The sequence below is a fragment of the Chiloscyllium punctatum genome, chromosome 28 (genome assembly GCF_047496795.1).
Source record: "Chiloscyllium punctatum isolate Juve2018m chromosome 28, sChiPun1.3, whole genome shotgun sequence".
Taxonomy (NCBI): domain Eukaryota; kingdom Metazoa; phylum Chordata; class Chondrichthyes; order Orectolobiformes; family Hemiscylliidae; genus Chiloscyllium; species Chiloscyllium punctatum.
This window is the reverse complement of record NC_092766.1, coordinates 38,997,792-39,024,834: the sequence shown is the minus strand read 5'-3', so window position 1 is coordinate 39,024,834 and position 27,043 is coordinate 38,997,792. Positions and strand designations below refer to the sequence as shown.

The window sequence follows — 27,043 nt, the reverse complement described above, 5'->3', positions numbered from 1 at the left end:
GACGAAAGAAATTGTGGGCCTGGTCAAGAAAATGAAGGAGGTATATGGCAGGTACAGAGAGCTGTGTTTGTGTGAATCCCATAGGAGTATAGGGACAGTAGGAGTATACTCGAGGTAAACCAGGAGGGCAAAAAGGGGACATGAGATAGCTTCAGGAAATAGGCTTAAGGAGAATCAAAGGTGATTGTACAAATACACTAAGGACAAACGAGTAACCAGGCAGAGAATAGGTACCTGCAAAAATCATCAAGGCTGTCTGTGGAACCGCAGGAGGTGAGAGAGATTCTGTATGAGCGGAGAGGTTTTACAAACAAAATGTGCACGTCGGAAAACACAAATTTGAACGTCCCAGTCTTGTGTTTTCAGTAAACGGGGAATTGCCTCAGTGTGGCTGCAGGAATGGGTGCGCGCCGCCATCTTTATTCGGGGCAAGAATTCACTGGACACGTGTGGAGCCGCCAGGTTTGTAGGGGGCAAGGTGCAGCCAGGCGCATGTGCAGCCTTTCTCTGGTACAGAGTCATTGGACAGGATTTACACAGAGCACATTCAAACTCCGAGAAATGGATGTTTACTTCGGGATTTGTTTTATCATTTATTTAAATGATTTGGTATCGTAAATGAGTTTGCAGGTCATACAAAATTGGAGGTGTTGTGGATAATGAAGAAGGTGACCTCAGATTACAATGAGATATTGATCAGATGGGGTTTAATTTAGATAAATGTGAGGTGCTGCATTTTGGAAAAGCAAATCAGGGCAGGACTTGTACACTGAATGGCAAGTCTCTGGAGAGTCTTGCAGAACAAAGTGACCTTGGACTGCAGGTTCATAGTCCTTGCAAGTCAAGTTGCAGGCAGATAGGATGATGAAGAAGGTGTTCAGTATATTTTCCTTTATTGGTTCGAGCATTGAGTATAGGATGTGGGAGGTGATGTTGCTGTACAGGACATTCGTTAGGCCACTTTTAGCCTGCCTCCTATCAGAAGGGTGCTGTGAAACTTGAAAGGTTTCAAAAAAGACTTTCAAGGATGTTGTTAGGGTTGGAGGATTTGAGCTACAGGGTGAGGCATAAAAGGCTGGGGCTGTTTTGCCTGGAGTGCCATAGGCTGAGTGGTGATGTTATGGAGGTTTATACAATCATGAGGGGCATGGATAGGGTAGATGAACAAGGTGTTTTCCCTGGAGTAGTGGTGTCCAGAAGTAGAGGGCATTGCTTTTGGGTGAACGGATAAAATTTCAAAGGGGCCGAAAGGACAACTCTTTCAGGCAGTAGGTGGGATGAGCTGCCAGAGGAAGTGGTGGAGGCTAGTACAATTAAAACATGTTAAAGGCATCTAAATAGACACATGATATGATTAGGAATCATCTACGGGGATATGGGCCAAGTGCTGGCAAATGGGAATAGACTAGGTTTGGATACCTGGTTGGCAAGGATGAGTTAGACTGAAGGGTCTGTGTCGGTGCTGTACATCTCTATGACTGTGGGATCATAACAGCTTATACTGTTCTGCTTCATCCCTGGGCTCCCTCATGACCACTGTCAATATCTAGCTTCCTCAGTCTCGAACAATGGGTGTATATTTGGTCTGTTTAGTATTTTACTATTACTTTTACAGACATTTTTGTAAGGTAATTTTTCACTGCCGCCAGCCCCTGACCATGTGCTGCTTATTAAATTTTTTCTGGAAAATCTTTGACCGTCAAGAATTTTTTTCCCCAATAAGGAAGTGCATTTTCCTTCCATTTCTAACTATCAAATAATGCACCATTTTCATTCCCTGTAATCCATTTTGCACTCCCTGAAACATCAACTGTGTTTCTCCTTCCACAGAAACCAGTGATTAATGCCAAAGCCCTGTTGCCTGTGGAGAGGGTGATGTTTGACTTTCTTGTACAGCTGCAGTTTGTGTGGTGAAGGTGCTCCCACAATGTGGTTGGGTAAGAGACATTACAGAGTATTCATTCAGCAACAGTGATGATTTGAAGGTAATGTCCAAATCAAGAACAGTTTGTAGTTTTATTATTCTGCTTATAATTTCACAAAAATATTATTGGGAACTTCAGACATAAGGCCAGAGAAGAATGACCAAAACCATTGCCAAATAAGCAGGTTTTGAGAAATGTCTTAAAGGGGGAATGCAGACCTGTGAGGTTTTAGCTGCAAATTTCAGCCCTTGTTGCTTTGGCAACTGTAAAAGCAGTCTCATAGGTGAAGTAATGAATTAACAAGTCATTGGGAATCTTGAACAGAATGGGTTGTCGAGGTCTGAAAGGGTGTGTGACGCAGTGAGCTAGGGATGATCACAACCAGGAATTAAATCAAGGGTGAGAATTTTAAATTGAGGGATGTGGGCCAGATGCTGGCAGGTGAGACTAGATTGGATATCTGGTCGGCATGGACGGGTTAGATTGAAGGGTCTTTTTCCATGCTGTACATCTCTGTGGCTCTGTTGTTGATTATGAATAGGGGCCTTTTGATGGATCAACAAGTTTTGGTAGAGGGAGTACTTGGGCAGCAGAGATTTAGTTTTTCTTGAGATTACAGGTTGAATGTGGGAAGCTGGCCAGGAGTGTGTTTGGATACTGAAGTCTGGAGATAACACAAGATGGATGAGAGTATATGAGCTGAGACAAGGGTGGAATCAGCTAGAATTAGTGGTCTTAGAGTGGGACTGGGCTGTCACCCTCACCTCACCTCTGGGATTCAGTTAGTTGTCAGGTTGTGAATCAGGGCGGTAACACAATCGGGAGCTGAGTGGTCCTGGTGGAGCCTAAAATGAGTGTCACTCAGCTGGCTGTTGCTGAGCAGCTGCTGCTTGGTAGTCCTGTTGATGACATCTTCCATCACTTTACTGCTGGTCGAGTGTGGACTGATAGAGGGAAATCGCCTGGGTTGGGTTGCCCTGTTTTTTTGTGTTGAACATCCCTGGGCAATGTTTCACATTGTCGGTAGATGCCAGTGCTGGAGCGGTACGTGACTTGGTGGGTGGCAAGTTCTGGAGCACAAACCATCAGTATTATTGCCAGAATGTTGGCAGAGCCCATAGCCTTTGCACTACTTAACCATTTCTTGATGTTATTCAAACTGAATTGAACTGGCTTAAAACTCACATCTGTGATGTTAGAAACCACTGGAGAAGACTAAGATGGATCATCCCACTTTGCCCTTCTGGCTGAAGATTGCAGCAAATGCTGTTCTCTTATCTGGTGCATGGGTGTGTGAGGCCCCTCCATCAGTAAGGGTGGGGATATCTGTGATACTTCCTCCAGTGAGTTGTTTAATTGTCCATCACCGTTCACAACTGGGTGTGGCAGAACTGCAGAGCTCCGATCTGTTCCATTGGTTGTGGGATTGTTTAGCTCTGTTGCTTGCTGCTGATGCTGTTTGAAATGCAGATGGTCCTGTTTGGTAGCTTCACCAGGTTGGAACATCATTTTTAAGTCTGCCTGGTGCTGCTCATGGCATGCCCTCCTTTCCTGTCCATTGTGATGGGTGAGATCAGGATTTACAAACCCATGAGATTATAGATTGTGCTGGAGTACAGTCTGCTGCTGTTGATGTCCCACAGTGCCTCAGAGATACCCAGTTTGAGATCCTACATCTCTTCAAAGTCTGTCCCAATTAGAACGGTGATAGTGTCACTGAACACAATGGAGGTTCTTTTCAACTTTAAGCCAAGTCTTGTGTCTCCAAAAGGAATGTGTGATGGTCGCTCGTACTGATACTGTCATGGCCAGATGGATCTGCCGCTGGTCAATTCATAACAATGAGATCACGTATGTTTTACACTCTTGGTTCCCTCCCCACCCACTGCAGACTCAGTTGAGCAGCTATACCCTTTAGGACCTGGCCAGCTCCGTCAGTAATTCTGTTGCAGAGCTAGTCTCGATTGTGGACATTGAAATCCTGTGTCCAGAGTACATTTGACACCATTTTATTGCCTCAGTGCTTCCTCCAAATGTTGTTCAACATGAAGGAGAAGTGATTCATCAGCCGAGGGAGGATGGTACGTGGTCATCAGCAGGAGCCGTGAGACATCCTGGTCTCTGGAGTCAATGCTGAGTACTCCCAGGGCAAATCCTCCCTATCTGTACACCACTGTGCCACCACCTCTGCCTGGTCTGTCCTGCCGGTGGGACAGGACACATCCAGAGATTTCAGGAGAAAGTGAAGACTGGAGATCAGAGTCAAGAGTCTGGTGCTGGAAAAGCACAGCAGGTCAGGGTGATGAAGGGCTTAGGCTCAAAACATCGATTTTCCTTCTCCTCGGATGCTGCCTGACCTGTTGTGCTTTTCCATCACCACAATCTCAATATCTTGGGATGGTGATGGTGGTGTCTGGTCATTGTCTGTAAGGGTTGATTTTGTGAGTATGACTATGTCAGGCTCTTCCTTGATTGGTCGGTGAGACAGCTCTGCACATTTTGGCACCAAAATCCAGATGTTAGTGAGGAGAACGTTGCACCATCGAGAGGGCTGATCCTGTGGTTGTATTTTCTGGTGCCTTCTTAAATGCCGAGTGGTCCATCCAGTTTCATTCCTGTGTTGAGACTTTGCAGTGATTAATACAGTGAGTAGCTGGCTGGGTCACTGTCAGGTTGGCAGGATTTTTTTCGCCATTGACAATGGTTTCATGGAGATCAGGAGATTCCTAATTCCAGTTATTTTTTCTTGAATTCCGATTCCACCATCTGCCAAGATGGGATTCGAACCAGGACTTCAGTCATTTGTTGTAATATTTTGGAAAAAGTTAAATACATTAGGTTTGTTCACTTGCTTTAAATATCACTTACCCAGGTTTTGTTTCTTTGTGAAACACTGTCCATCATCCTGTCTCCTCCATCCTTCTCTCCAACAACAAGAGTTTGGAGCACATGGAGTTTCTCTGTCACTAAGACTGAGATTATCTGATCTGTAGCTTCCCTCCCTCCCACTAGCCCATCGAGTCAAACTGCCTCACGTGGTGTTCCCGGTTTTTGTCCTAAACCTACATCTTTCTCCAATCTCATGTCAAGCCTTATCAGAGCTCACCTTGACCCTTTACGCTAATCTCACTAAACTACAGCCTTTCCAACTCTCTTTCCTCCCCCTCCTCATCAGTCCCCCTCACCGATTCACAGACATTGTTCCTTGTTCTGTCTTTTCTGTTTATGTCCTTCTCTTCCAAAATCCTGCTCCATCTCCACTCTCCAACTCCTTTCTGAATTTCTTGCATTTGGTGTTCTTGGTCCCTTCTGTATCTCACGTACATACTGCCAGGAGGTGACATTGTACAAAAGCACATATACACTGATGATGCTCAGCTCTCCCTCCCCATCATCCCTCTCCATTACTCCACTGTTACTCAGTTATCAAACTGCTTACCACATTCCCACTACTCGATCAGGTAGTGGCAGTTTCCTCCAATGAAGCATTGTAGTGGGTAAACTCATTGCCTCACAAATTCCTTTCCCTAACTGCTGAGCCTCTCCCTCTCACTGGGAACTATGCAGCAGAACTACACTCTTCACAGTATTGCAGTTATATCTGACGCGAAGCTGACCTTCTGATCAGACATCGACACAATCCCAAACACCAAGAATTCCAATCTCTTAAACGTTGCTTACCTCCTCCTCACCCCAGCTCCATTGCTACTGAAACCCCTTACCCGTGTCTGTATTGCCTTAAATGTGACGAATCCGAAACAGAACCCTTGATTCTGTGACTGATTCAGAATCTGGTTTCAAACTCCCTCCTCAGTAATTACCTTCAGACACATCAGTATTTATTCTGTCAAACCCCTTAAGAATCTGGTGGTGCGGTCTGATTGTAGATGATGGAAATGACAGAGGATGATGTGTTGTATCTGGGTGGAAGGTAAGGACTTAGGGGTGTGTTCTATCCTTGTTGAAGTTGGAGGTGTGGGTTTCAAAGGCAGAGGTGCGGGAAGTGGAGGAGATATAGTGGATTGTATTGACCACATGGGAGGGGAAATTGCAGTCCTTGAAATATGGTGCCATTTGGTATGTTCTGGCTTCACTGGAACACTGCAGTAAGCATGAGACAGAGATGTTGGCCAGGGAACAGGCTCGTGTGTTAAAGTGGCAGGCAGCTGGAAGCTCGGTGTCTGTTTTTGCAGCAGAATGTAGATCATCAGTCGCCATTTCTGCCACCTCCACTGAGATGCTGCCAGACACAGGTTCCTGTCCCCTCCATTAACAGCTATGCACCCAACGCCCCCCCCCCCCCCCCCAGCCAGATGGTAATCCACTCCTTTGTCTTTCCAAATGTTCTGGTCTCTCTTTGGTTCTGTCCCTGCCTATTATTTACTCTTTAACCCCTATCTCCTGCAGTACAAAGATCTGCAGATTAGTTGAATTGGCCAAGCTAAATTTCCCATAATGCTCAGGGATGTATAGGTTAGGTGCATTATTCATGATAAATATACAGTAATAGGGTAGGGGAATGGGTCTGGGTGGGATACCCTTCGGAGGAACGCTGTGGAACTTTTGGGCTGAATGGCCTGTTTCCACACTGTCAGGATTCTAATTTTCCCAGCTCCCATCGGATCTGAGGAAGGGCCACTGGACAGATTTGTTCCCAGATGCTGCCAGACCTGCTGAGCTTTCCCAGCACCATCTGCTTGTTGTTCCTGATTGACACCATCCATACACCTTCTGGGTTTGATTCAGACAGGGGGAGGATCCCACCACTGACCTCACAATGGGGTCCAGCTGATTGGTGGAAGCTTCGGACCAATAGGAAAAGGTGGTGGGACTAGTGGACCAAGTGGAACCAGTTGGTCATCCAAACAATGGGAGTGAATGAGGGGCGTGGCCAGTGGGATGACACGTCACCAGTAACTCTGCTGATGCAGTGCCACGTGACACGGCCGTCGGTGAATGTGGGAGGCGGAAACAGGGAAGGGGAGAGTGGCCTCGGAGGCAGGGAGATAATGAGTCACTTTAGACTGGGAAGTTTTAATTACCCTCTGTGCGGTTCATAAGTCTGAATTAGAAACTCTTAATTCCGCGTTTACAGCAGATGGGAAAATGGCTGCAGCCCTCAGGTGGTGAAAGGTCCTGGGATATGGCCGCCATCTTTATTAGGGGCAAGGTACAGTGAGGCACATGTGCATGTCCCCTTCATAGGATTGGGGGGGGGGGGGCGTGCAACTTGAAGAGAAGCATTTACACATCAAGCACATACCAAGAAAAAAGTATGTTATATTCTTCCTGCACTGACTGTGAGTTTTGTTTCGTGAATTCATTTCATAGGATATTAAATCAGAATAATTGAGGCTGGGATCTCAAAAGCAAGTTTTTACAGTCAATGGAGTCATCAGGATCTGAATATCATTGGCATTTAACTGTGGAAGGAGAAAGGTTTGTCTGATCTGTTTGTGGGAAAATATCTCCAATATTTTTGTTAAGCAGAAAGATGTACAAATTCGTGGTTTGATCACCCTTTGGGTGTGTGCTGTGTTCTGGGCCCTGCAGCTGAGGAAGGAGATATTGGCCTGAGAGGGAGCACAGATTTATCCAAATTACACCTTCTCTCTTTCTAAGAACTCTCAGATTTAGACCCAATCACCCACTTCATGATGTTAACCTGTAAACTTCATATTTTCAATTACCTGCAAACTTCCCATTAAAAGTCCTTTTGGACTCAAATTCCAGTACCTTTTCAGGTGGAATGTTCCAGCTTCTGACAACTGTCTGTTCATTCAGAAACTGCTGAGGTCCATGTTGACTCTGGGTTACAAAGGGCTGAGCTGAAAGATGAGGTGCTGTCCCTGAGCTCCCATTCAGATGCATTGGAACAGTACAGGAGGCTGAGGGCAGTGTAGGTGTGAGCAGACAATGAAAATGACAGGGCTGCACTGTGAGGGCTGCTTGGCTCAATGAGAGTGTTCTGGAGTTGGGTGTAAACAGAGCGAGGGGAGACAGGGAGAAGGTGAAGCTGAAACTCCGTTTTAGTTCAGGCCTTTCAGAAATTCACAGTCCCAATGGGAACAGCCAGTTTTTAAGTGATACCTGCGGAGTATTTGTTATCAGTTTTTAAAGTACTTTTCCTGAGGGCAGTTGAGAGTTAACCACATTGCTGTGGGTCTGGAGTCACATTTCGGCCAGACCAGGTGAGGATGACCGTTTCCTTCCCTACAGGACATTAGTGAACCAGATGGGTTTCTAACAATCGACAATAGTTTCATGGTCATCATTCGCCTTTTCATTCTAGATTGTATTGAATTCCGATGCTGCCATCAGCCATGTTGGGATTCTATCCCTAATCATCGGAACACTGTACATATCACTCATCTGGCAGGAATACCATTAAGCCATTGCCTCCCTTTTTAGCAATGTTTAAAAGAAATTTCCATCATTCTGCGTGTACAATGTGAGATAAAATACTGCAACGTCCATGTGTCAGCCTCTCCAAAAGGTCAATCAACAGAAATTTGTTTGGGGCGAAATATTTCACTTTTTTTTTGGGGGGGGGGGCGGGGTTGGTTATTAAACAAAAATGAATCCAAATAAAAATCTTATGCCACAGACATGTAATTTCTGAAGCCGGAGGGGGATTACAGAGACAGGGAGGGTTGTGGGGCCAGAGGGGGATTGTTGTCCAAACATCACTGTGGTGTACATAGACTGCAGCATTTCAGGGAGGAGGTTAACCACCACTTTCTCCAAGACAAGTAAAGGTGGCCAATAAATACTGGTCTGGGCAGCAAGGGCAACCCCCAGGGAATAAAACCAAGCAGTGACCTCTCTGAGCTGACTTGCTGAGAAGTTAAAAACCTCTCTGGAAATGGAGTGGGCAGAGAAGAGAAACAGAGACATTTCACAGCTGCCCTCAGAGAGACCTCACCCTTGGAAGTACTCAGAGCTGGGGATCAGCTAAGTAAGTTTCAGTCTCTTCAAATATCAATCTTAGTCGGTTTTATTTTATTAAATCTGCTATACTGTGTAAGGTGAGGATTTCTTTTTAATGTCTTAGTGTCTCTTGATTAAAAGTCTAAGATATAAAACGTAAGCATTAAGTTATTCTCGGGCAGTATTTTTCGAGCAGTAAGACTGTGCCTTTGTCTTGGTCTGTAGATTGTTAAGGCGGAGAGATGGCCTGTTGTAGAGTGGCGTGCTGTTCCTGTTGGATGTGAGAGATTAGGGAGAGTTTCAATTATCCTGATGATTATGTCTGCAGGAAGTGTGATTGCAAATCCTATTGGATTGCATGGATTGGTGGAGGAGTGATTAAAGGCAGTGAGGAATTGACAGGAGCCGGGGTGGGGGTGGGGTGTGATAGGTGGCAGTCTCAGGAATGCAGGATACTGCAGATCCAGTCAGGTCGATGGGTTACCTCCAGGAAAGCTAGGAGGGGTAGGTTGGTACTGCAGGAGTCTCCTGTGGCTATCCCCATCTCAGACAAGTATACTGGTTTGGAAAATGTAGGTGGTAATAGACTTTCAGGGGAATGTAACACTGACAGCCAAGTTACTGGTACTGAGACTGGCTTCGAACACAACGTGAGGTATATCCAGTTCCACACGATCGATGGTGATAGGGGACTCTCTAGTCAGGGGCACAGTCTGCCGTTTCTGCAGCTGACAGTGAGACATCAGAATGGGGTGGCACTGCCCTGGTGCCAGTGTCAAGGATGTCTCACAGAGGGAGCAGAATATTCTCAAAAGAGAAAATAACCAGTGGGAGGACATTGTACATTGGTGCCAATGACATCGGAAGGGGAAAACATGGGGTCCTGACGAGCAGGGAGATTTGCTAGTGCCACTAGGGAGGTATTAAACCTGTGAGGGAGTCGGGGTAATCCTAAAGAGATAGTGAGAAAGGAGGTGAGTCTGAGGCTGGTACTGTTCACAGGTCAGACTGTCAAGGCAGGCAAGAGCAAGTCACAGAATGAGGTGCGACGGACCAGTTGCACTGCATTTATTTCAGTGCAAGAGACCTGACAGGTCAGGCAGGTGGGCTCAGGGTATGGTTTTGAACATGGCACTGGGATATTACAGCAATTATAGAGGCATCACTCAGGGATGGATAGGATGAACAGCTTAATGTTCCAGGGTACAGATGCGAAAGAAAGGGGGCAACAGAGCAGGGAGAGAGGTGTTTTTGATTAGGGATAACATTATGGCTGGGCTTCGGGAGGATATTCCTGGGAGTACATCCAGGCAAGTTATTTGGTTGGTCCTGAGAAATAAGAAAGGGATTACCATCTTACTGGGATTGTATTATCGACTCTCTCCCAATGGTCAGCGGGGAATTGAGACACAATTTTACCAGGACACCTCAGTTATCTGTAAGAATAATATGGATGCAATGATAAGGGGTTTTAACTTTACCAACATGTCCTCGGAGTGCTGTAGTGTTCAGGGCTTGGATGGAAAGGTATTTGTTCAGTGTGTACGAGAACATTTCAGATTCAGTTTGTAGGATGTACCTACTAGAGAAGGAACAAAACCTGACCTGTTTTCTTTATTCATTCACAGGATGAGGCTGTCACTGGCTCGGCCAGCATTTATTGCTGCGTTTACCCAGAGGGCAGTTAAGAGTCAACCACGTTGCTATAGGTCTGGAGTCCCATGCAGACCAGACCAGGTAAGGATGGCATTTTCCTTCCCTAAAGGTCATGAGTGAACCACATTGGTTTTTCCAACAATTGACAATGGATTCCTTGTCGTCACTAGATTATTTTTTTCCAGATATTTATTGAATTCACGTTCCAAAATCTGCCGTGATGGGATTCAAACCCAGGTCCCCAGAACGTTACCTGGGTCTCTGGATTAACTGTCTAGTGATAATTTCACTCCGTCATCACTGCCACTTAGGACATGAGGCAGGGTGATTGACTGAGGTATCAGTGGGGCAGCACATCAGCACAGAAGATCCACAGTATTGTGGCTTAGTGGTTAGCGCTGCTTCCTCAGCACCAGGGACCTGGGTTTGATTCCAACCTCAGGCGACTGCCTGTGTTCAAGTTGGCACATTCTCCCCAGTGTTTGTGAGGGTTTCCTTCGGGTGTTCCAGTTTGCTCCCACAGTCCAAAGATGTGTAGGTTAGTTGGATGAACCACATTAAATTTCCCATCATGTCCAGATGCAGTAGATGAGGTTTTGGGATGTGCAGGCAAATCTCTGCCTGTTGAGAAAAGATCTTTTTGTGGTCTTGGACAGAGGTCAGAGGGAGAAGTGACCGCACGTTTTACATTCCCGTGGCGGCAAGGGAGGATCAAGGGTGTGGAGGGTGGGTTGGTGGGAGGGTGTGGACCGAGCATGGGGGATGCAGAGGGAATGGTCTCTGCGGAACACAGGTAGGGTTAGGGAGGGAAATATGTCTCTGGTGGTGGGGTCTGACTTTAGGTAGCAGAAATAAGAGGTTAATGCGCTGTATCTGGAGATTAGTGGGGTGGAAGGTGAAGACCGCAGGGTTATATTCTTTATTGTGTCTGGAGGGGTGGGGTAAAGGCGGAGGTGCGGGAAGGGTATGTGTTGGAGGGCATTGTTGATCAAGTCAGAGGAAAATTACGGTCCTTGAAGTCGGCCTTTCTGGGATGTCCTGGAGTAGAATCCAAAGGGATTAAACAAATACATCACAGACAAAAGATTAACTGGACCAGAGAATAGGACCCCTTAAAGGTCAACAAGGCTGTCTATGGAACCACAGGGGGTGCGAAAGATATGCAAATATTTCACGTCATTTTTACTGGTGAAGTATATGGAAGCTCGAGAGTTTGGAGAAATAAACAGTGATAACTTGAAAAGTGTCCATGTTACAGAGGAGGTGGTACTGGATGTCTTAAATCGCATCAAGGTGGATAAAGCCCTGGAACCTGATCAGGTGTATCCTGGAACTTTCTGGAAATCTAGGGATCTGATTGTTGGGCCTCTCCTGAGGTATTTGTATCGTTGATAGCGACAGGTGAGGTGCCATTATTTTTAAAAAGGTGGTAAGGAGAGGCCATGGAACAAGAGAACAGTGAGCCTGAAGTCAGTGGCAGGCAAGTTGTTGGAAGGGATTCTGAGGGACAGGATATCCATCTGTTTGGAAAGGTAGTGAATAACAGGGAGAGTCAATGTGGCTTTGTACATGCACAATTGTGTCTCACTAACTTGAGTGTTTTGAAGTGTCAAAGAAAATTGATTAAGCCAGGCGGTGAATAATGTTTATATTGACATTTAACAACGTTCCACAAAGCAGACTGGTTAGCAGGGTTAGATAACATGGAATGCAGGGAGAGCAAGCCATTACAAAACTGCCTTGAAGGTAGGAGACAGAGGATGATGGAGGGTTGCTTTGCGGACTGGAGGCCTGTGAGCAGCAATGTGCTGCAAGGATGGATATTGGGCCCTTGAATACATGACTTGGATGTGAATATATGAGGTATGGTCAGTCGGTTTACAGAAGACACTAAAATTGGAGATGTAGTGGATAGTGAAGATGATTAGTTCAGAATACAACAGGATCTTGATCGGATAGGCCATTGGAGCAAGGAATGGCAGACGGAGTTCAATTTAGATAAATGTGAGCTGTTGTATTTTGGAAAGGCAAATCAGGGCAGGACTTAATACACTTAATGGTAAAGTCCTGGGGAATATTGCTGAACAAAGAGACCTTGGAATGCAGGTTCATAGTTCCTTGAAAGTAGAGTCACAGGTAGGCGGGGGAGTGAATGCAGCATTTGGTACGCTCCTCGTTGTTGGTCAATGCATTGAATGCGGCTGTTGTGAAGTCATATTGTGGCTGGGCAGGGCACTGATTACAGCTCTTCTGGAATTCTGTATTCAGTTCCAATCTCCCTGTTCTTGGAATAATGTTGAGAAACTTGAAAGGGTTCAGAAAACATTTGCAAGGATTTTGTCAGAGTTGGACAGTTTGAGCTATTGGGAAAGGCTGAATAAGCTGGGAATATTTTCCCTGGAGGGTTGGAGTCTGAGAAGTGATCTTATAAAATCATGAAGGGCATGGATAAGGTGAGCAGTCAGGGACTTTTTCCCAAGTTCGGTGGGTCCAGAACTAGAGGGTACAGGCATAAGGTGAGAGGGAAAAGATTTAAAAGGGATCTAAGGGGCATCGTGTTCATGTTGAGGGCATTGCATGTATGGAATAAACTGCCAGAGGAAGGGGTGGAGGCTAGTACAATTGCAGCATTTAAAAGGCATCTGATTGGGTACATGAAGGGGAAGGATTTAGAGGGATAAGGGTGAACCGCTGGCAAATGGGACTCCATTAACGCTCTCCGTTATTGGTCAATGCATTGAATACAGAAGCTGGGATGTCATATTGTGGCTCAACAGGACATTGATTAAGCCACTTCTGGAATTCTGTTTTCAGTTTGAATTACTCTGTTCTGGGAAGGATGTTGTGAAACTTGAAAAGGTTTGGACAAGATTTACAAAAACGTTGCCAGGATTGGAGGATTTGGGCTACAGGGAGAGGCTGAATAGGCTGGGGTTATTTTCTCTGCAGAGTCAAAGACTGAGAGGTGACTTCATGGAGATTTATAAAATCACGAGGGGCGTGGGTAAGGTGAGCAGCGGGGGTCCTATTTCCTCAGGTTAGGTGGGTCCAAAACTAGAGCACCTGGGTTTAAGTTGAGAGGGCAAAGATTTAAAAGGGATCTAAATGGCAACGTTTTCAAGCTGAGTGTGGTGTGTGTATGGGAGGGGCTACCAGATGAAGTAGTGGAGGCTGATAAAATCACAACATTTAAAAGGCTTCCAGTTGGGTACATGAGTAGAAAGGGTTTTGATGGATACAGGCCAATAGATGGTAAATGGGAATCCATTAGTTTAAGATTCCTTGTTGGCACGGACGAATTGGACTGAAGGTCTGTTTCTTTGATCTTAATAAATTAAGATGCATTCCTCTCTTTTGCGGAGAGCTAGCTGAAGCACAGATAATTATCCTTGGAGCTGAGAAGGTGAAGCAGTGATTTTAACCTGGTGCAGATTTGGTTCCAAGGTCTTGAATTTGCAGAGAGAGAGAGAGGAATTGTTAACGCTGTCACAATTTTTAGTAACTACTTTCAAGTAATTGGCAAATAATACAAGGTGAAAATGTGAACACTATTTTACTCAGTAAGTTCTGAGCATCTGGAACAGTCTGAACGACATAGATTCAGCAGGTATTCTGAAACAGACTTGGAATTTTACTTTTTAAGGAAAGATTTGGGGGGCTATGGGCACGTGGGAGGGGACTTGGGACAGATTTGCAGCATCTCCAGAGGGAGTGAGTACAGCCCCAATGGGCTGAATAGCCCCCAGGCCCTGTGCTCTGTGATACTGTCCCATTCACTGTGAATGATGAAGCTCATCCCAGGGCAGAAAGAGGGATTAGCCCTCCATTCTCATCACAATGGGGCCCGGCTGATTGACGGCAGCTCCAGACCAATAGGAGGAGAGGCTGTGTGGTCCTGCAGCCAATGGGAGTGAATGAGGGGTGTGGCCAGCAAGACAACACCTGTCCATGAGCTGTGCAGGTGCAGTGTCACTGTTTGGGGTTGGGAGAGACAGCAGAGACTGGGACAGAGGCTGTGGGACATGAATTACAAACTCCCGGTAAATTAGAACCAAAAGAACTGCAGAAGATGTAAATCAGAAACAACAACCAGGAGGTTCTGGAAAAGTTCAGCAGGTCTGGCAGTATCTGTGAAGAGAAATCAGAGTTCAAGTTTAAGATCCGGTGTCCCTTCCACAGAACAGATGTTACTGAGAAAAAAAGTCAGTTTATGTGCAGAAGTTAGTGTGTGGGAGGATAAAAGGAGTAAAGGATAGGTGGGGATAGAGTGAGAAGAACGGTTGGGTAAAGGAGTGGGGGAGGGTGATTAGCTGTTAATGGAGACTGTTAGTGGCTAACCATAGGGAGTGTGTAATGACAGGCTGTGAGAACGAGGCCTGGTGTGTTGGATGGAGGGCTATGACATGAGGTTGTTAACTTATGGTTAGCCACTAACTGTCTCCATTGTAAGCTGTTCCCCACCTATATCACTCCACGATTGGAGCTACCGAGGACACAAACCTTTGGAATATCATCCCTAATTCCCTCTCTCTGCCTTAAAGATGTATCTAAAAATCGTTCTCTTTAATCAACATTTCCATCATTTATGAAGCATTTTAGGAGATTTGTCAATGTGAAAAGCTCCATACAATGCAGGTAGTTGTTGTTATTGTCTGACATTAGGAGAAACTGAGATGAGCCCTCTCTCTTTCATACCTGATGAACAGCAACAAAATCAGGAAGCACTGAGCATGCTCCAGCCCACAATGGGCCTCGGATTATTGATATCAGCGCAGGACCAATAAGAGTGGGGGAACGGGAGCTAGAGGTGCTAGTTGGTCCTTCAACCAATCGGAGTGAATGAGGGGCAGGACAATACTCAACCACGTGATAAACTTCACTGACAGCACAGTGTTGTTGTGGCCAAGGCATTGGAAATGTGTGAAGGTGAAGGGCAGGGGAAAGGAAAGACATATTGACCAGGAAGAGAAGGGAATTTTCATGGTATGGGATGAGAGGTTTTACAGAACTTAGTGCACGTTGTAAAACACAAATTTGAAAATCCAAATTCTGCACCATTTTCCCTCCCTATAATGCATTTTGCATTCCCTGAAATATCAACTGTGTTTCTCCCTCCACAGATACCAGTGATCGGTGCCAAAGCCCCATTGCCTGTGGAGAAGGTGATGTTTGACTTCAAAGTACTGCTGCAGTTCGTGTGGTGAAGGTGCCCCCACAATATGGTTGGGTAAGAGCTGTTAGAGATTATTCACTCAGTAACATTGAAGAGTTGACAATGCATGTGCAAATCAACAACAGTTTTTTTTTTTATCATGGCTATAATTCCACAGAAATACTATTGAGAACTTCTGACATAAGGCCACAGATGGGGATATTAGGTCAGGTGATCAAAGGAATTGCCTAATAAGCAGGTTTTCAGGAATACCTTAAAGGAGGAAAGCAGGTCTGAGGGGGTTAGGGTGGGAATTCCAGACCGTGTTGCCTTGGCAACAGTAGAAACAGCCAGACAGGTGAAGCAATGAATAAACTCATCGTTGGGAGTCTGAAAGAAAATGAGTTGTCGGGATCTCACAGGTTGTGTGGTGCAGGGAGACAGGGATGTTCACAGCCAGGAATTACATCAAGGGGGAGAATTTTAAATTGTTGCTTGTTAATAGGAGCCTTTTGATGGATCAACAAGTTTTGGTACAAGTGAGCACTTGGGCAGTAGGGTTTTAGATACTCTTGAGATTATATGTAAGTTGAATGTGGGAGGCTGGCCAGGAGTGTGTTTGGATAATGAAGTCTGGAGATAACACAGGGATGGACGAGTATTTCAGTAAATGAGCTGAGACTAGGGTGGAGTTGGGTGATGTCACTGATGTAGGAATAGTGCTTTTGGAGTTGGGCTGCTCCTCCTCCTCATCACCCCCCCCTCCCCAATTCACAGATATTGTTCCTTGTTCTGTCTGTCTGTCTTTTCGGGTTATGTCCTTCTCTCCCATTCTGCTACAAACTAATATTTGACCCCACCGTTGTTGGAAAAACCTACTCCATCCCGACTCTCCCTTTCCTTTCTGAATTCCCTGTATTTGGTGTCCCTTAAGGATCTCTCCTTGGTCCCTCCTGTTTCTCACCTACATACTGCCAGGAGGTGACATCGTCCAAAAGCACCGTGTTAGGTTTCACATGTACACTGACAATGCCCAGCCCTCCCTCCCCATCATCCCTCTCCATTAATCAGTTATCAAACTGCTCATCACGCTCCCACTACGCGATTGGCTGCAATTTCCTGCAATGGAACATTGCAATGGTTAAACCCATTGCCTTCAGTTGCTATTACAAATCACTTTCCCTTACTGCTGAGCCCCTCTCTCTCCCTGGGAGCTATCTGAGGCAGAACCACACTCTTGACAATATTGCTCTCATATCTGACCCCAAGGTGACCTTATGATCAGACATTTACACAATCACAAACACCAGGAATTCCAATCTCTTAAAATGTTGCTTCTCTCCACCTCACCCCAGCTCCATTGCAACTGAAACCCCTGACCTGTGTCGGTGTTGCCTCAAACTTGACGAATCCAAAACAGAATCCGTGATTCCGTGACTGACCCAGAATCTGGTTCCAGACTCCCTCATGATGGGCAACATCCTCTCCGTATTTACCCTGTCAAACTCCTTAAGAATCCTACATGTTACAATGAGATCCCCTCTCATTCTTCCCAAATCCAGTGAGTAGAGTCCCAACGTCTTCAGCCTTTTCTTAAAAGATAATCCCTGTAAACCAGGGTTCATCCCAGTCAATCTTCTGTGAAATGCCTCTGATGGAATGATGTATTTCCTTAAATAAAGGGACCAAACCTTCTGTCGTTACTCCAGATGTGGTCTGACTCGCACTTTATAAAGTTCCTCTCAGGTATATACTCCAAACAACTCCCTTTAAACTTGCACAGATGTTGTTGGAAATGCTCAGCTGGTCATGCAGCATCTGTGAAGAAAAATCAGTTAAAGTTAAAGATACCTTAAGTCTAATTTCTTTTCACAGGTGCTGCTAGACCTGCTGAGCTTTTCCAGAAACTTCTGTTTCTCTTCCTGGTTTACAGCATCTTCAGTTGGTTTCGGTTTTCACATCCTTTAAACTTGCCATCTCTCCCCTAGAATTTGTCATTTCCACCTTGGAAAAAAGATTCGCATTTGTTTGGTCTCCCCTACTCTGGGGGAAAAAAAAGAAACCATTGCTATCATTGCTCCTCATAATTTTATAAAGTTCAATAAAGCCACCTAAAGTGTCCAGTGCTGCAGGGAAATAGCCTCAGCCTATTCAGCCTCTCCCTATGGTTCAAATGTTCCAATACTGGCAACACCCTGGAAAAACTTTTCAGAACTCTTGCAAGTTTCCCAACGTCTTTCCTATAGCAGGGAGACTGGAATTGAAAGCAGTCTGGGGATTCCAAATTTGGCTGAGCCAATAAACTGTACAACCGAAACATGATCTCCCAACTCCTATACTTAATGCACTGCCCAATAACAGCTAGCATACCAAACACCACTTTGACCGACCTGTCTACCTTCAACCACACTTTCAAGGAACTATCAACCCACACTGCATGGTCTGTTTGTCTGTCAACACTTCCCAGGAACTTGTCATTAAGACGTTGAGTCCTATTCTGGTAACATCTTTCTGAAATCAGGGAGACCACAATTGAATACAGTATTCTAAAACTGGCCTCAGCAATGCCCTACTCAGTCACAACGTGCCCTCCTAATCCCTATACTCAGTGACAGAATCCCTACAGTGTGGAAACAGGCCTTTCGGCCCATGAAACCATACCAACCATCGGAACAGCATTCCACCCTAACTCTGTACCTGCCATTACCCATAGCTAATCCGGCTAACCTGCATGTCTTTGGATTTGTGGGAGGAAATTAAGAGCACCCAGAGGAAGCCCACGCAGACACACAGGGAGAATGTGCAAACACCACACAGACAGTGGAATCGAACCAGAGTACATTTATTGATCAGCACATTCCATTCAATGGTAGTGTCCCAAATGCCACGTTGAGCACCTGATCTCCCTGAAACTCTACTTTCCAAGAACTACGCAGTTGTTCTGAGACTTTCAGAGGGAATTAAGATGAGGAGGAGAAAACAGGAACAGGGTTGAGTTTTAGATCTATAAAATAACTCTCCATCTTCTCCGCATCTTCCCCTGCTCTGTCTGCTGTCCCACCCCCCCCCCCCCCCCCCCCATCGGCCTGTCTCTCCCCCCTCAACTCGTCGGCCTGTTCCCTCTGCCCCCCCACTTCCCTCCTTTGTTGGTTGTCTCTCCACCCCCCCCCCGTCGGCCTGTCCACATTCCCCTCAACCCGTCGGCCTGTTTTTCCCCCTCTGTCGGCCTGTTCCTCTTGCCATCTCCCCCCACCCCCGGGTCTGTTTCCCCTTTCTGTCATTCGCCCCCCCCTTTGTTCCCCCTGTCTGTTCCCCTCCCTTCTAATCCCACTTTCTGTCCTCATCTGTCTCTATGTCACCCCTCTCTGTCCCCCCTCTCTTTCCCCACCCATTTCAGTCCCACCCCTCTCCACCCACCCACCCCCTGTCTACCTGCCTATCCTCCCTCCCAGTCCCCTAGTTCTGAACTCCCCCACTGCAGGGCAAATATCTTGTCTATTTACCCTATCCATGCCCAGCCTGATTTTAAAAATCTCTTTAGGTCACCATTCAGCCTCTGACGCTCCAGGGAAAACAGCCTATCCAACCCTGGCAACATGCTATACTTCTTTTCTGATCTCTTTAAAGTTTAAGAACATCCATCTGATAGGAAGGAGAACAGAATTCTATGGTATATTGATTCGGCACCTTTTGCAATGTCCGGTACAGCCGCAATATGACCTCCCAACCCCTATACTCAATGCTCTGACCAATAAAGACAAGCAGACCAACTGCCGCCTTCACTATCCTATCTACTTGCTACTCTACTGTCAAGGAACTATGAACCTGCACTCCAAGGACTCTTTGTTTAGCAGCACTCCCCTGGAACTTACTATTAACTGTATAAGTCCTGCTAAAGTTTGCTTTTCCAAAATGCAGCAGCTTACATTTTTCTAAACTGATCTCCTCAGCCCATTCACCCATCTGATCCAGATCCTCTTGTACTCTGAGGTAATCTTTTTCACTGTCTACTACACCTCCCATTTTGGTGTCATCTGCAAACCTACTTACAATACCTCTTATGTTCACATCCAAATCATGGATATAAATGATGAAAAGTAGTGGATCCAGCACCAATCCTTGTGAGACTCCACTGGTCACAGGCCTCCAGCCTGAAAAGCTCCCTCTGCCTTCTACCTTCGGGCCAGTTCTGTACTCCATGCGATCTAACCTTGCTGACCAGTCTCCCATGAGGACCCTTGTCAAACACGTTACTGAAGTCCATGTAGATCATGTCCATGCTCTGACCTCAGCAATCCTCTTTGGTACTTCTTCAAAAAAACTGAGTCAAATTCATGAGATATGATTTCCCATGCACAAAGCTGTTATTAGTATCCAGGATTTAACTCTGTACATTGGGGTCTGCGTTGCCCAGTTATAGGTGTTAATATTCTGGATGAAGTTCAAGTACACCAGCATTTTGTCAGTGACTCTGTATTGAGTCTTGTTAATGTCACCAACACAGGTGAGTTCCTTTTGAAAGGCAGTCTCTTTATCCCTTGCCCACCAGGAAATGGTGGTGTCCTTACCTCTGGACTAGGAGGATCAGTCTCAGAGTTGAGAAACAGCATCTTTGAAGAGGCTGATTAGTAAACCTGCCCAAGCCCCCAGGCCATACAGTCTCCCAGCTGTCCCTGCCTGAGTCTCCAATCAGAACCTTCCTGTAGTTTCTCTCCTGTCAGACTCTCCCATTGCTCAGTTTGTCCAGGATCTCCTCCTGCTGCTGCACTGATCCTGTCCCTCACTGACCTGTCCATCGCCCAGTGTCCTCCACTTTCATTCACTGTTCACAATCCCATTGACCCAGTCCTCCCGCCCCGCCCCCTCCACTCTATAGAGACTGCTCAGTGGTTAGCACTGCTGCCTCACAGCACCAGGTACCCGGGTTCGATTCCGGCCACGGGCGACTGTCTGTGTGGAGTTTGCGCAATCTCCCCGTGTCTGAGCGGGTTTCCTCCCACAATCCAAAGATGTGCAGGGCAGGTGAATTGGCCATTTGAAATTGCCCATAGTATTAGTTACATTATTAGGGGGAATGGGTCTGTGTAAGTTACTGTTTGGAGGGTCGGTATGGACTTGTTTGACCGAAGGGCCTGTTTCCATACTGTAGGGATTCTGATATATTGGGCAGCAGCTGCTGTCAATCACCCAGACTCCTGTATGATCGGGAGCTCGTGCTGTAGGAGGGGAGACCAGTTCACGGGTGCAGTGCTGGCAATTGTGGGAGTATGCGCAATATGGGTCAGTGCCTGGGAAGGAGGCTGTGGGTGTGAGGAATTAATCTATCATTAGCAGCTTCATCCCTCTGGGAGCAGGACCCAGGGGAGTGGCCCCTTTCTTGCTACCCTGACATGTGATCAGACTATCAGTGGTGCAGCGTTTTGCAGAAAGTTATCAGAACTCTTTTGTGAAGATTCAGGGTTGTTATGGAAAGAGACAAGGATGGGCCTGCAATTAAAATTCTAATTTGACTCATTTTAGTAAGATGGGTCTTGGCCAGAGTGAGCAGGAAGCAGTGTATGCAGGATGGTTCTCATCAGGAGCTAGGAAACTGAGTTCGAAGAAAGTGTGTGTGAGAACTGGGTGTGGAGGAAAGGAGTGGGGGGATTGGTTTGGATTTCAGTTCACAGAAGAGAGAAATTGTGAGACTGCGGTTTAAAGCTTTGGGGGAACAAGGAAACTACAGTTTAATACTACGATTGTCTTATGAATTTCCATCCTGTATTAACAGTGGTAACTTGTGTGCTCTGTTGTATGGTACTGAAAGGGTGGATTTGCAGATGAGAAATACAAATTGAACTTCATGTTCAGATCTGATGGTTACTTGATCTGTGCCGATCTGAATATCATTGGCCTTTTCATCTGGAAGGAAAGGTGTGCATTCTGTCTGTGGGCAAATATTTCAAATCTCAGTGTGACTGGAAAAGTACTGAGACACTGCCAAGTCCATGTCAGCATGGTGAGTGTGGAGAGAGATTTCATTTGCTTTTGAAAGTCTGGAAAATCATGCCACATTTCCCAGGAACAATTAAGCCACAACTTTACTTTGTAGAAGGACAAGTCTTTCTGGCTGCATGGTTCATTAAAGACACAAGGATACCTACACCATGGGAAGCACTATGAAAGCAGGATTGTTGTCAAGGAGTTCATTCTCGAGCATGGATTGTAATCCATTGGCATTGTCACGTTGGTTCCAGCGCTGTGGGGAAACACTGGAAATATGATGAATGTAATGTAGGTTTCAGTTATTAAACTGTAAAAAGTGCAGAACAATTTACAAGGATGTTGCCAGAGCTCAGCGGTCTGAGTTATAGGGAGAGGTTGGAGAAGTGAGGATTTTATGTTTAGAGCAGAGGAAACTGAGGGGGTTCTTTTCTAGAAGTGTATAAGACCATGAGAGGCATGGATAAGGCGAATGCACTCAGTCTTTTTCCCAGGAACTCAAGGATTGGACGGCTTGATTGGATCAGTTTAAGGTTAGAGTAGAAAGAATAAAAGGGAAGCTGAGGGGCAACTGTTTTACACAGAGGGTTGTATGAATATAGAATGAGCTGCCAGTGGAAGTGGTTGAGGTGGGTACACTCACAACAGGTAAAAGACATTTGGACAAATACATGGATAGGAAAGGTTCATAAGCAGATGGGTCAAGTGCAGGGAAATGGGGTTAGTGTGGATGGACATTCTGGTCAGCATGGGCCAGTTTGGGCCAAAGGGCCTTTCTCTGCTGCAGGATGCTATGACTCTAAGTGCATCTGCTATTTCTCCCACTAACTCTGTTGGTATCCTGGGATGGATTCCATCAGGGCAATGAGACTTGTGTACCTTTAACTCCATTAGCTTGCCCAGCTCTAACTCTTTCACGATCATGGTTATTATCTAGGTCCTCACCTTCCTCAGTCTCCTTATCAATTACTGGCATGTTCTTCATATCCTCCACTGTGAAGACTGACTGCTGTGTCCTCATCTTCCTGAACCCTGCTGGATAGGAATAACTAGGCACAGAACTCTGAGAGGTCTTCTTTGAGTCTTTATTGATGAAACACGGCAGTTACATGGATAGTGTACAAGCAAAACACCTCCAGGCAGCATCAGGTAACTCCCCGCCTGTCCGATGTACGGCTCCCATTCTTATACCTTTGTGGTTTGGGACTTTGAATAGAGACTGTCTCTCAGTATTATCTCCATGGCAACGGCAGTTAGAAAGTCCAGTTCAGTTTAGCACTTTGTGGTTAAAACACACACACCACCCCCACACCCCTGTGGCTCCCTCAAGTATCTGACAGACGCTTCAGCTTCAGTGGGGTATCTCTCAGGATTCTGGTGTGGAAGAGCCGGTGGTGGGGTGGGGTGGACAAACTTATAAATCACACAACACCAGGTTATAGTCCAACAGGTTTATTTGGAAGTACAAGCTTTTGGAGTGTGGTGTGATTTTTAATTTAATCAGGATTATCTCTATGGTAACAGTTAAGTGCTTCAACAATTACAGAGGCCATATGTTCCACACACAATAGGTTCCCCTCTGGCAGTGTAAGCAGCTATTCCAGCCCTGGGGATAGTTACTCATCACTTTTTTCTCCCCCAATCCCATTTCGCTTTCTGTTGATCTTTAAAGTTTTTCTAATCTCCTAGTTTCTCCTTGGTCTTTGCCAATTTGTATGCCTTCTATTTCAATTTGATAGACTCCCTTATTTCCTCAGAAACCCACGGCAGATTACGCCTTTTCCTACAGTCCTTCCTTTTCACCGATATATACTTTTGCTGAGCACTTTGAAAAATTGCTTTGGTATTCCCCCACTGTCCGACAACTTTCCCATACATAAAGCCTTTGCTTCCAGTCTACATTAGCCAACTCCTGCCTCATCCTATTGTAGTCTCCTTTGTTTAAGCACTGGATCTTGGGATTGGATCTAATCTTCCGGCATTCCAGCTGTATTCTAAATTCAACCAGATTTATCAGAAGTCTTTTATCAGATTACGAGGTGCGACAATGTTACCTGGGTGTTTTGCATTTCATTCTCAAAGACCTTGGCTTTGTAGTAAAGTATAGGATAGATATTCACAACAGAGTATTCTGGACGGTGTGAATGTACTGCACAGTCGAAAACTATAAATCACTGTCCCCCTCAGTTTAAAATTGCAAAATCATTATCTCCTATATGCTTCCTCACTACCTAAATTTGGAACGCTAATCCACCTGACTATCCTGCATTTTCCCAAATCTCCTTTGGTGAAGATGGTGAGTTTTAATTCAGCATTCCAGTTATTACCGTAAGAAGATAAGCCCTGGGCACAGGGGAGGCAATGCAGCCCTTTGAACCAGCTCCACCATTTAATACGGTGATGATTGAGCTCACCTCGGTCTCAGCTGGATTTTCCCACCTGTTCTCTCTCACCCTTCATCTCATTGCAAAATAAACATCTGCATCGCTTCATTAAATCTACTCATTGTCCTGGCGTCCACCGCATTTTGAATAGGGAATTCCACAGATTTGCAACACATTGAGACAAGTACATTCTTCTTCATGAGAATATAATAGAGTCCCTATAGTGCAGAAACAGGGTATTCATCCATGGAGTCCACACCAACCTATGATGAGCATCCCATTCAGACCCACTCTATCCCTGTAACCCTGCATTTCCAATGGCTAATGGCCTACCGACACAAACATGGACACTGTGGACAGTTTAGCATAGGCAATCCACCTAACCTACACATCTTTGGACTGTAGGAGGAAGCTCGAGCACCCGAGGAAACCCACCCAGACATGCTGAGAATGTGTAAACTCCACACAGTCGACTCTGGCTGAAATAAAAGCCGGGTCCCTGATGCTGTGAGGCAGCAGTGCTAACCACTGAGCTACATCTGCATAAAATCTGCTACCCCTTATTAACCTCCCCACTCCGCAATTGGCTAAATCAATGTTCCTTATGTCAGAAATCAGGTTGTGGAAGCAGATGTCTCAGTAAAATCCAGTACCAGCCCGTGTCTGAATGGGGATCCTATACACAAGACCCTCCATCCCTCACTTTTCATTCACTATCAATAAACATATCTCCAGTGGCTTCATGGGGGCTACATCTCCCACAATCCCTGAGGCAGGGACCACGCGTGTGTGGGGAAGCCTAGCACTGCACATGTACAGAATATGGGCGGATTTTGGAGCATGTGCTTTGGGGTAATTAGCGGAAAGCATTTGACGTTGTGATTTCCTGGAGAAGGAACGTATCAGCTTGTAGTATTGATGGGTTGGGGGGGTCAAAGTGTCACCACACCCACATGGGCCCAAGTTCCATCCCCAACTTGTCATAATGCTGGGAATCGACCAATGGGAAACAAAGAAGGGTCTTACCCATTCTCCCAGACTGAAGGTTCCTCTTCTGTACAGGATCTGCTACCTCCCTTTCTGTTTCCTTTTGATTTATTCTCCTGTTACATTATTGACTTGCAGTAACTGAAGGGAAATGGAGTGAACCCAGAAAGGGTGCAGAGTCTATCCAGGGACGGGAAGTGGTGGCATGGGTCTGTTTACCAGTCACTCCATGAGAATGGGGGCAGGTACATTAGGGACAGCAGAGGCAGAATGGTGGGAGAGAGTAATAAGTGGGCTGGAGCATTACAGCTTTGGCGGAAGAAAGGGGGAAAGGATATTCCAGAGAAGCTAGAATTGTCTGTTCTGAATTTCTAACCTGTACATATTCCTTTATACAGGGTGCTAGATGGTGAAGATTTGCTGACTGAAATCTCAAACTCATGTGCCGATCATGATAAAGTTAACCAGCATTTGAAGAACCAAAGATGGAGAATCACTTGACCAAAATCCTGCAACACTCTCCCTCACAGGATTGTCGGTCTATCTGCGCCAAATGGACTGTGAATGGTTCAAGACAGCAGCTCACGACCATCTTCTCAAGGGTAACGAGAGATGGGGAATAAATGCTGGCTGAGCCAGTGATGCCCACATCCTGGAAATGGTTTCTATCTCTAGTTGCTGAAATCCAGTTGTTGTTACTGCAGGATGAAGAGGGACGCTGAGTGCGTCTTCCAGGAGGCAGCACATTACCCCTGCCTACACCCACACAGTAACACAGCAACATCACTGGAACAAAAGCAGTGAAGCCAAAGGAGAACATAGATATAGTTCTTAGAGATAAAGTCATAAAAGGGGATTGGAACGCAGCAAGAAAAGGAGACTGAGCTGGATGGTCACCTGTTTCCCCTTGAATGGTGGAGCAGGATTGAAAGGCCGAATGGCCTCCTGCTATCTCCAGGTCTGTATATAGCCATGGAGCCCGCGTAGGAATAAGTAGGCAGGGATTCTCCAGGAGATTGCACCTCGACATCCGTTTTCTGTGAGGGTTGGTTTGATGGATTTTATTTCACATTTGTCTTTAACAGAAGGTTTGTGAATATGATATTAAAATATTGTAGCTATTTAATCCACAATAAATAAAACTAAAAGAAAAGAAATGAAACTATCTGAACATAGCAGTTTTTAAAATTTTCAAACGCCGTGTGAAACAAAATCCTGTCTATTCCCGGACGCCATCACTTTCCAGTTATTCCAGCTGCAGGGAAATATTCCCTCCCTGTCTGAACCTTTGGTTTGATTTAACTTCTTTTCAGTTCTCCTTTGAGCTGTGAAGCGTTCTTTCTCCGCGCCCCCCCCCACCCCCCCCCCCCCCCCTCAGAGGTTATCTCACACAGCTGAGCAACCTTCCCACGTTCATCATTTCGCCATTTTGGGTTTTTGTTAATATATGATCACCAGCAGTAAACCACCCATGTAACCAATCAAATATTTACAAAAAAAGCCCATTACAGGCAAAGCAAACCATTACAAATGACAGAGTGGGAAGGGACCAAATCAGAGTTAGGGGTGAGGGGGCAGCAGTGGAGATAAAGCACTGTATCCCCTGCGATGCCCATACCAATTGATACATACCAATTGCTGCTCTCCAAGGACACCCTGCTTTATCCTCAATCATAGAATAGAATCCCAACAGTGTGGCAGGACAGCATTGGCCCATCAAACCCCACCAACCATCCAAAGAGCATCCCACCTGGAGCACTCCATCCTTTTAACACTGCATTTCCCATGGCTGCTCCACTGAGTCTGCACAATCATGGAGACTGTGGACAAGTCCACACCGACCCGCCGAAGTGCAACCCACCCATACCCCTACATTTACCCCTTACCTAACACTTCGGGCACACACAGAAACACAAAAGATAGCATGTGTACCTGAGTTGAATGAACCTGGACTTAGGAAAATGTGACAACAATCACAACTAGTTAGAATTACAGAATCCCTTAGGCGCACAAAGAGACTATTCGGT

General features: G+C 45.7%; 1 long non-coding RNA gene across 5 annotated transcripts in view; it reads left to right on the top strand.

The window, feature by feature from the left end:
* Window positions 1-26,153, top strand: part of LOC140454063 (uncharacterized) — a 39,673-nt gene extending 13,520 nt beyond the window's left edge. For 4 of the 5 annotated variants that reach the window (XR_011952587.1, XR_011952583.1, XR_011952585.1 and 1 more), the window contains 5 exons: window positions 1,831-1,937; window positions 7,257-7,364; window positions 10,484-10,592; window positions 15,632-15,738; window positions 25,415-26,153. This is a non-coding gene — a long non-coding RNA (uncharacterized lncRNA). The remainder of the gene's footprint in view (window positions 1-1,830; window positions 1,938-7,256; window positions 7,365-10,483; window positions 10,593-15,631; window positions 15,739-25,414) is intronic. The other variant, XR_011952584.1, reaches the window with a different exon arrangement.
* Window positions 26,154-27,043: the final 890 nt, after the last annotated feature.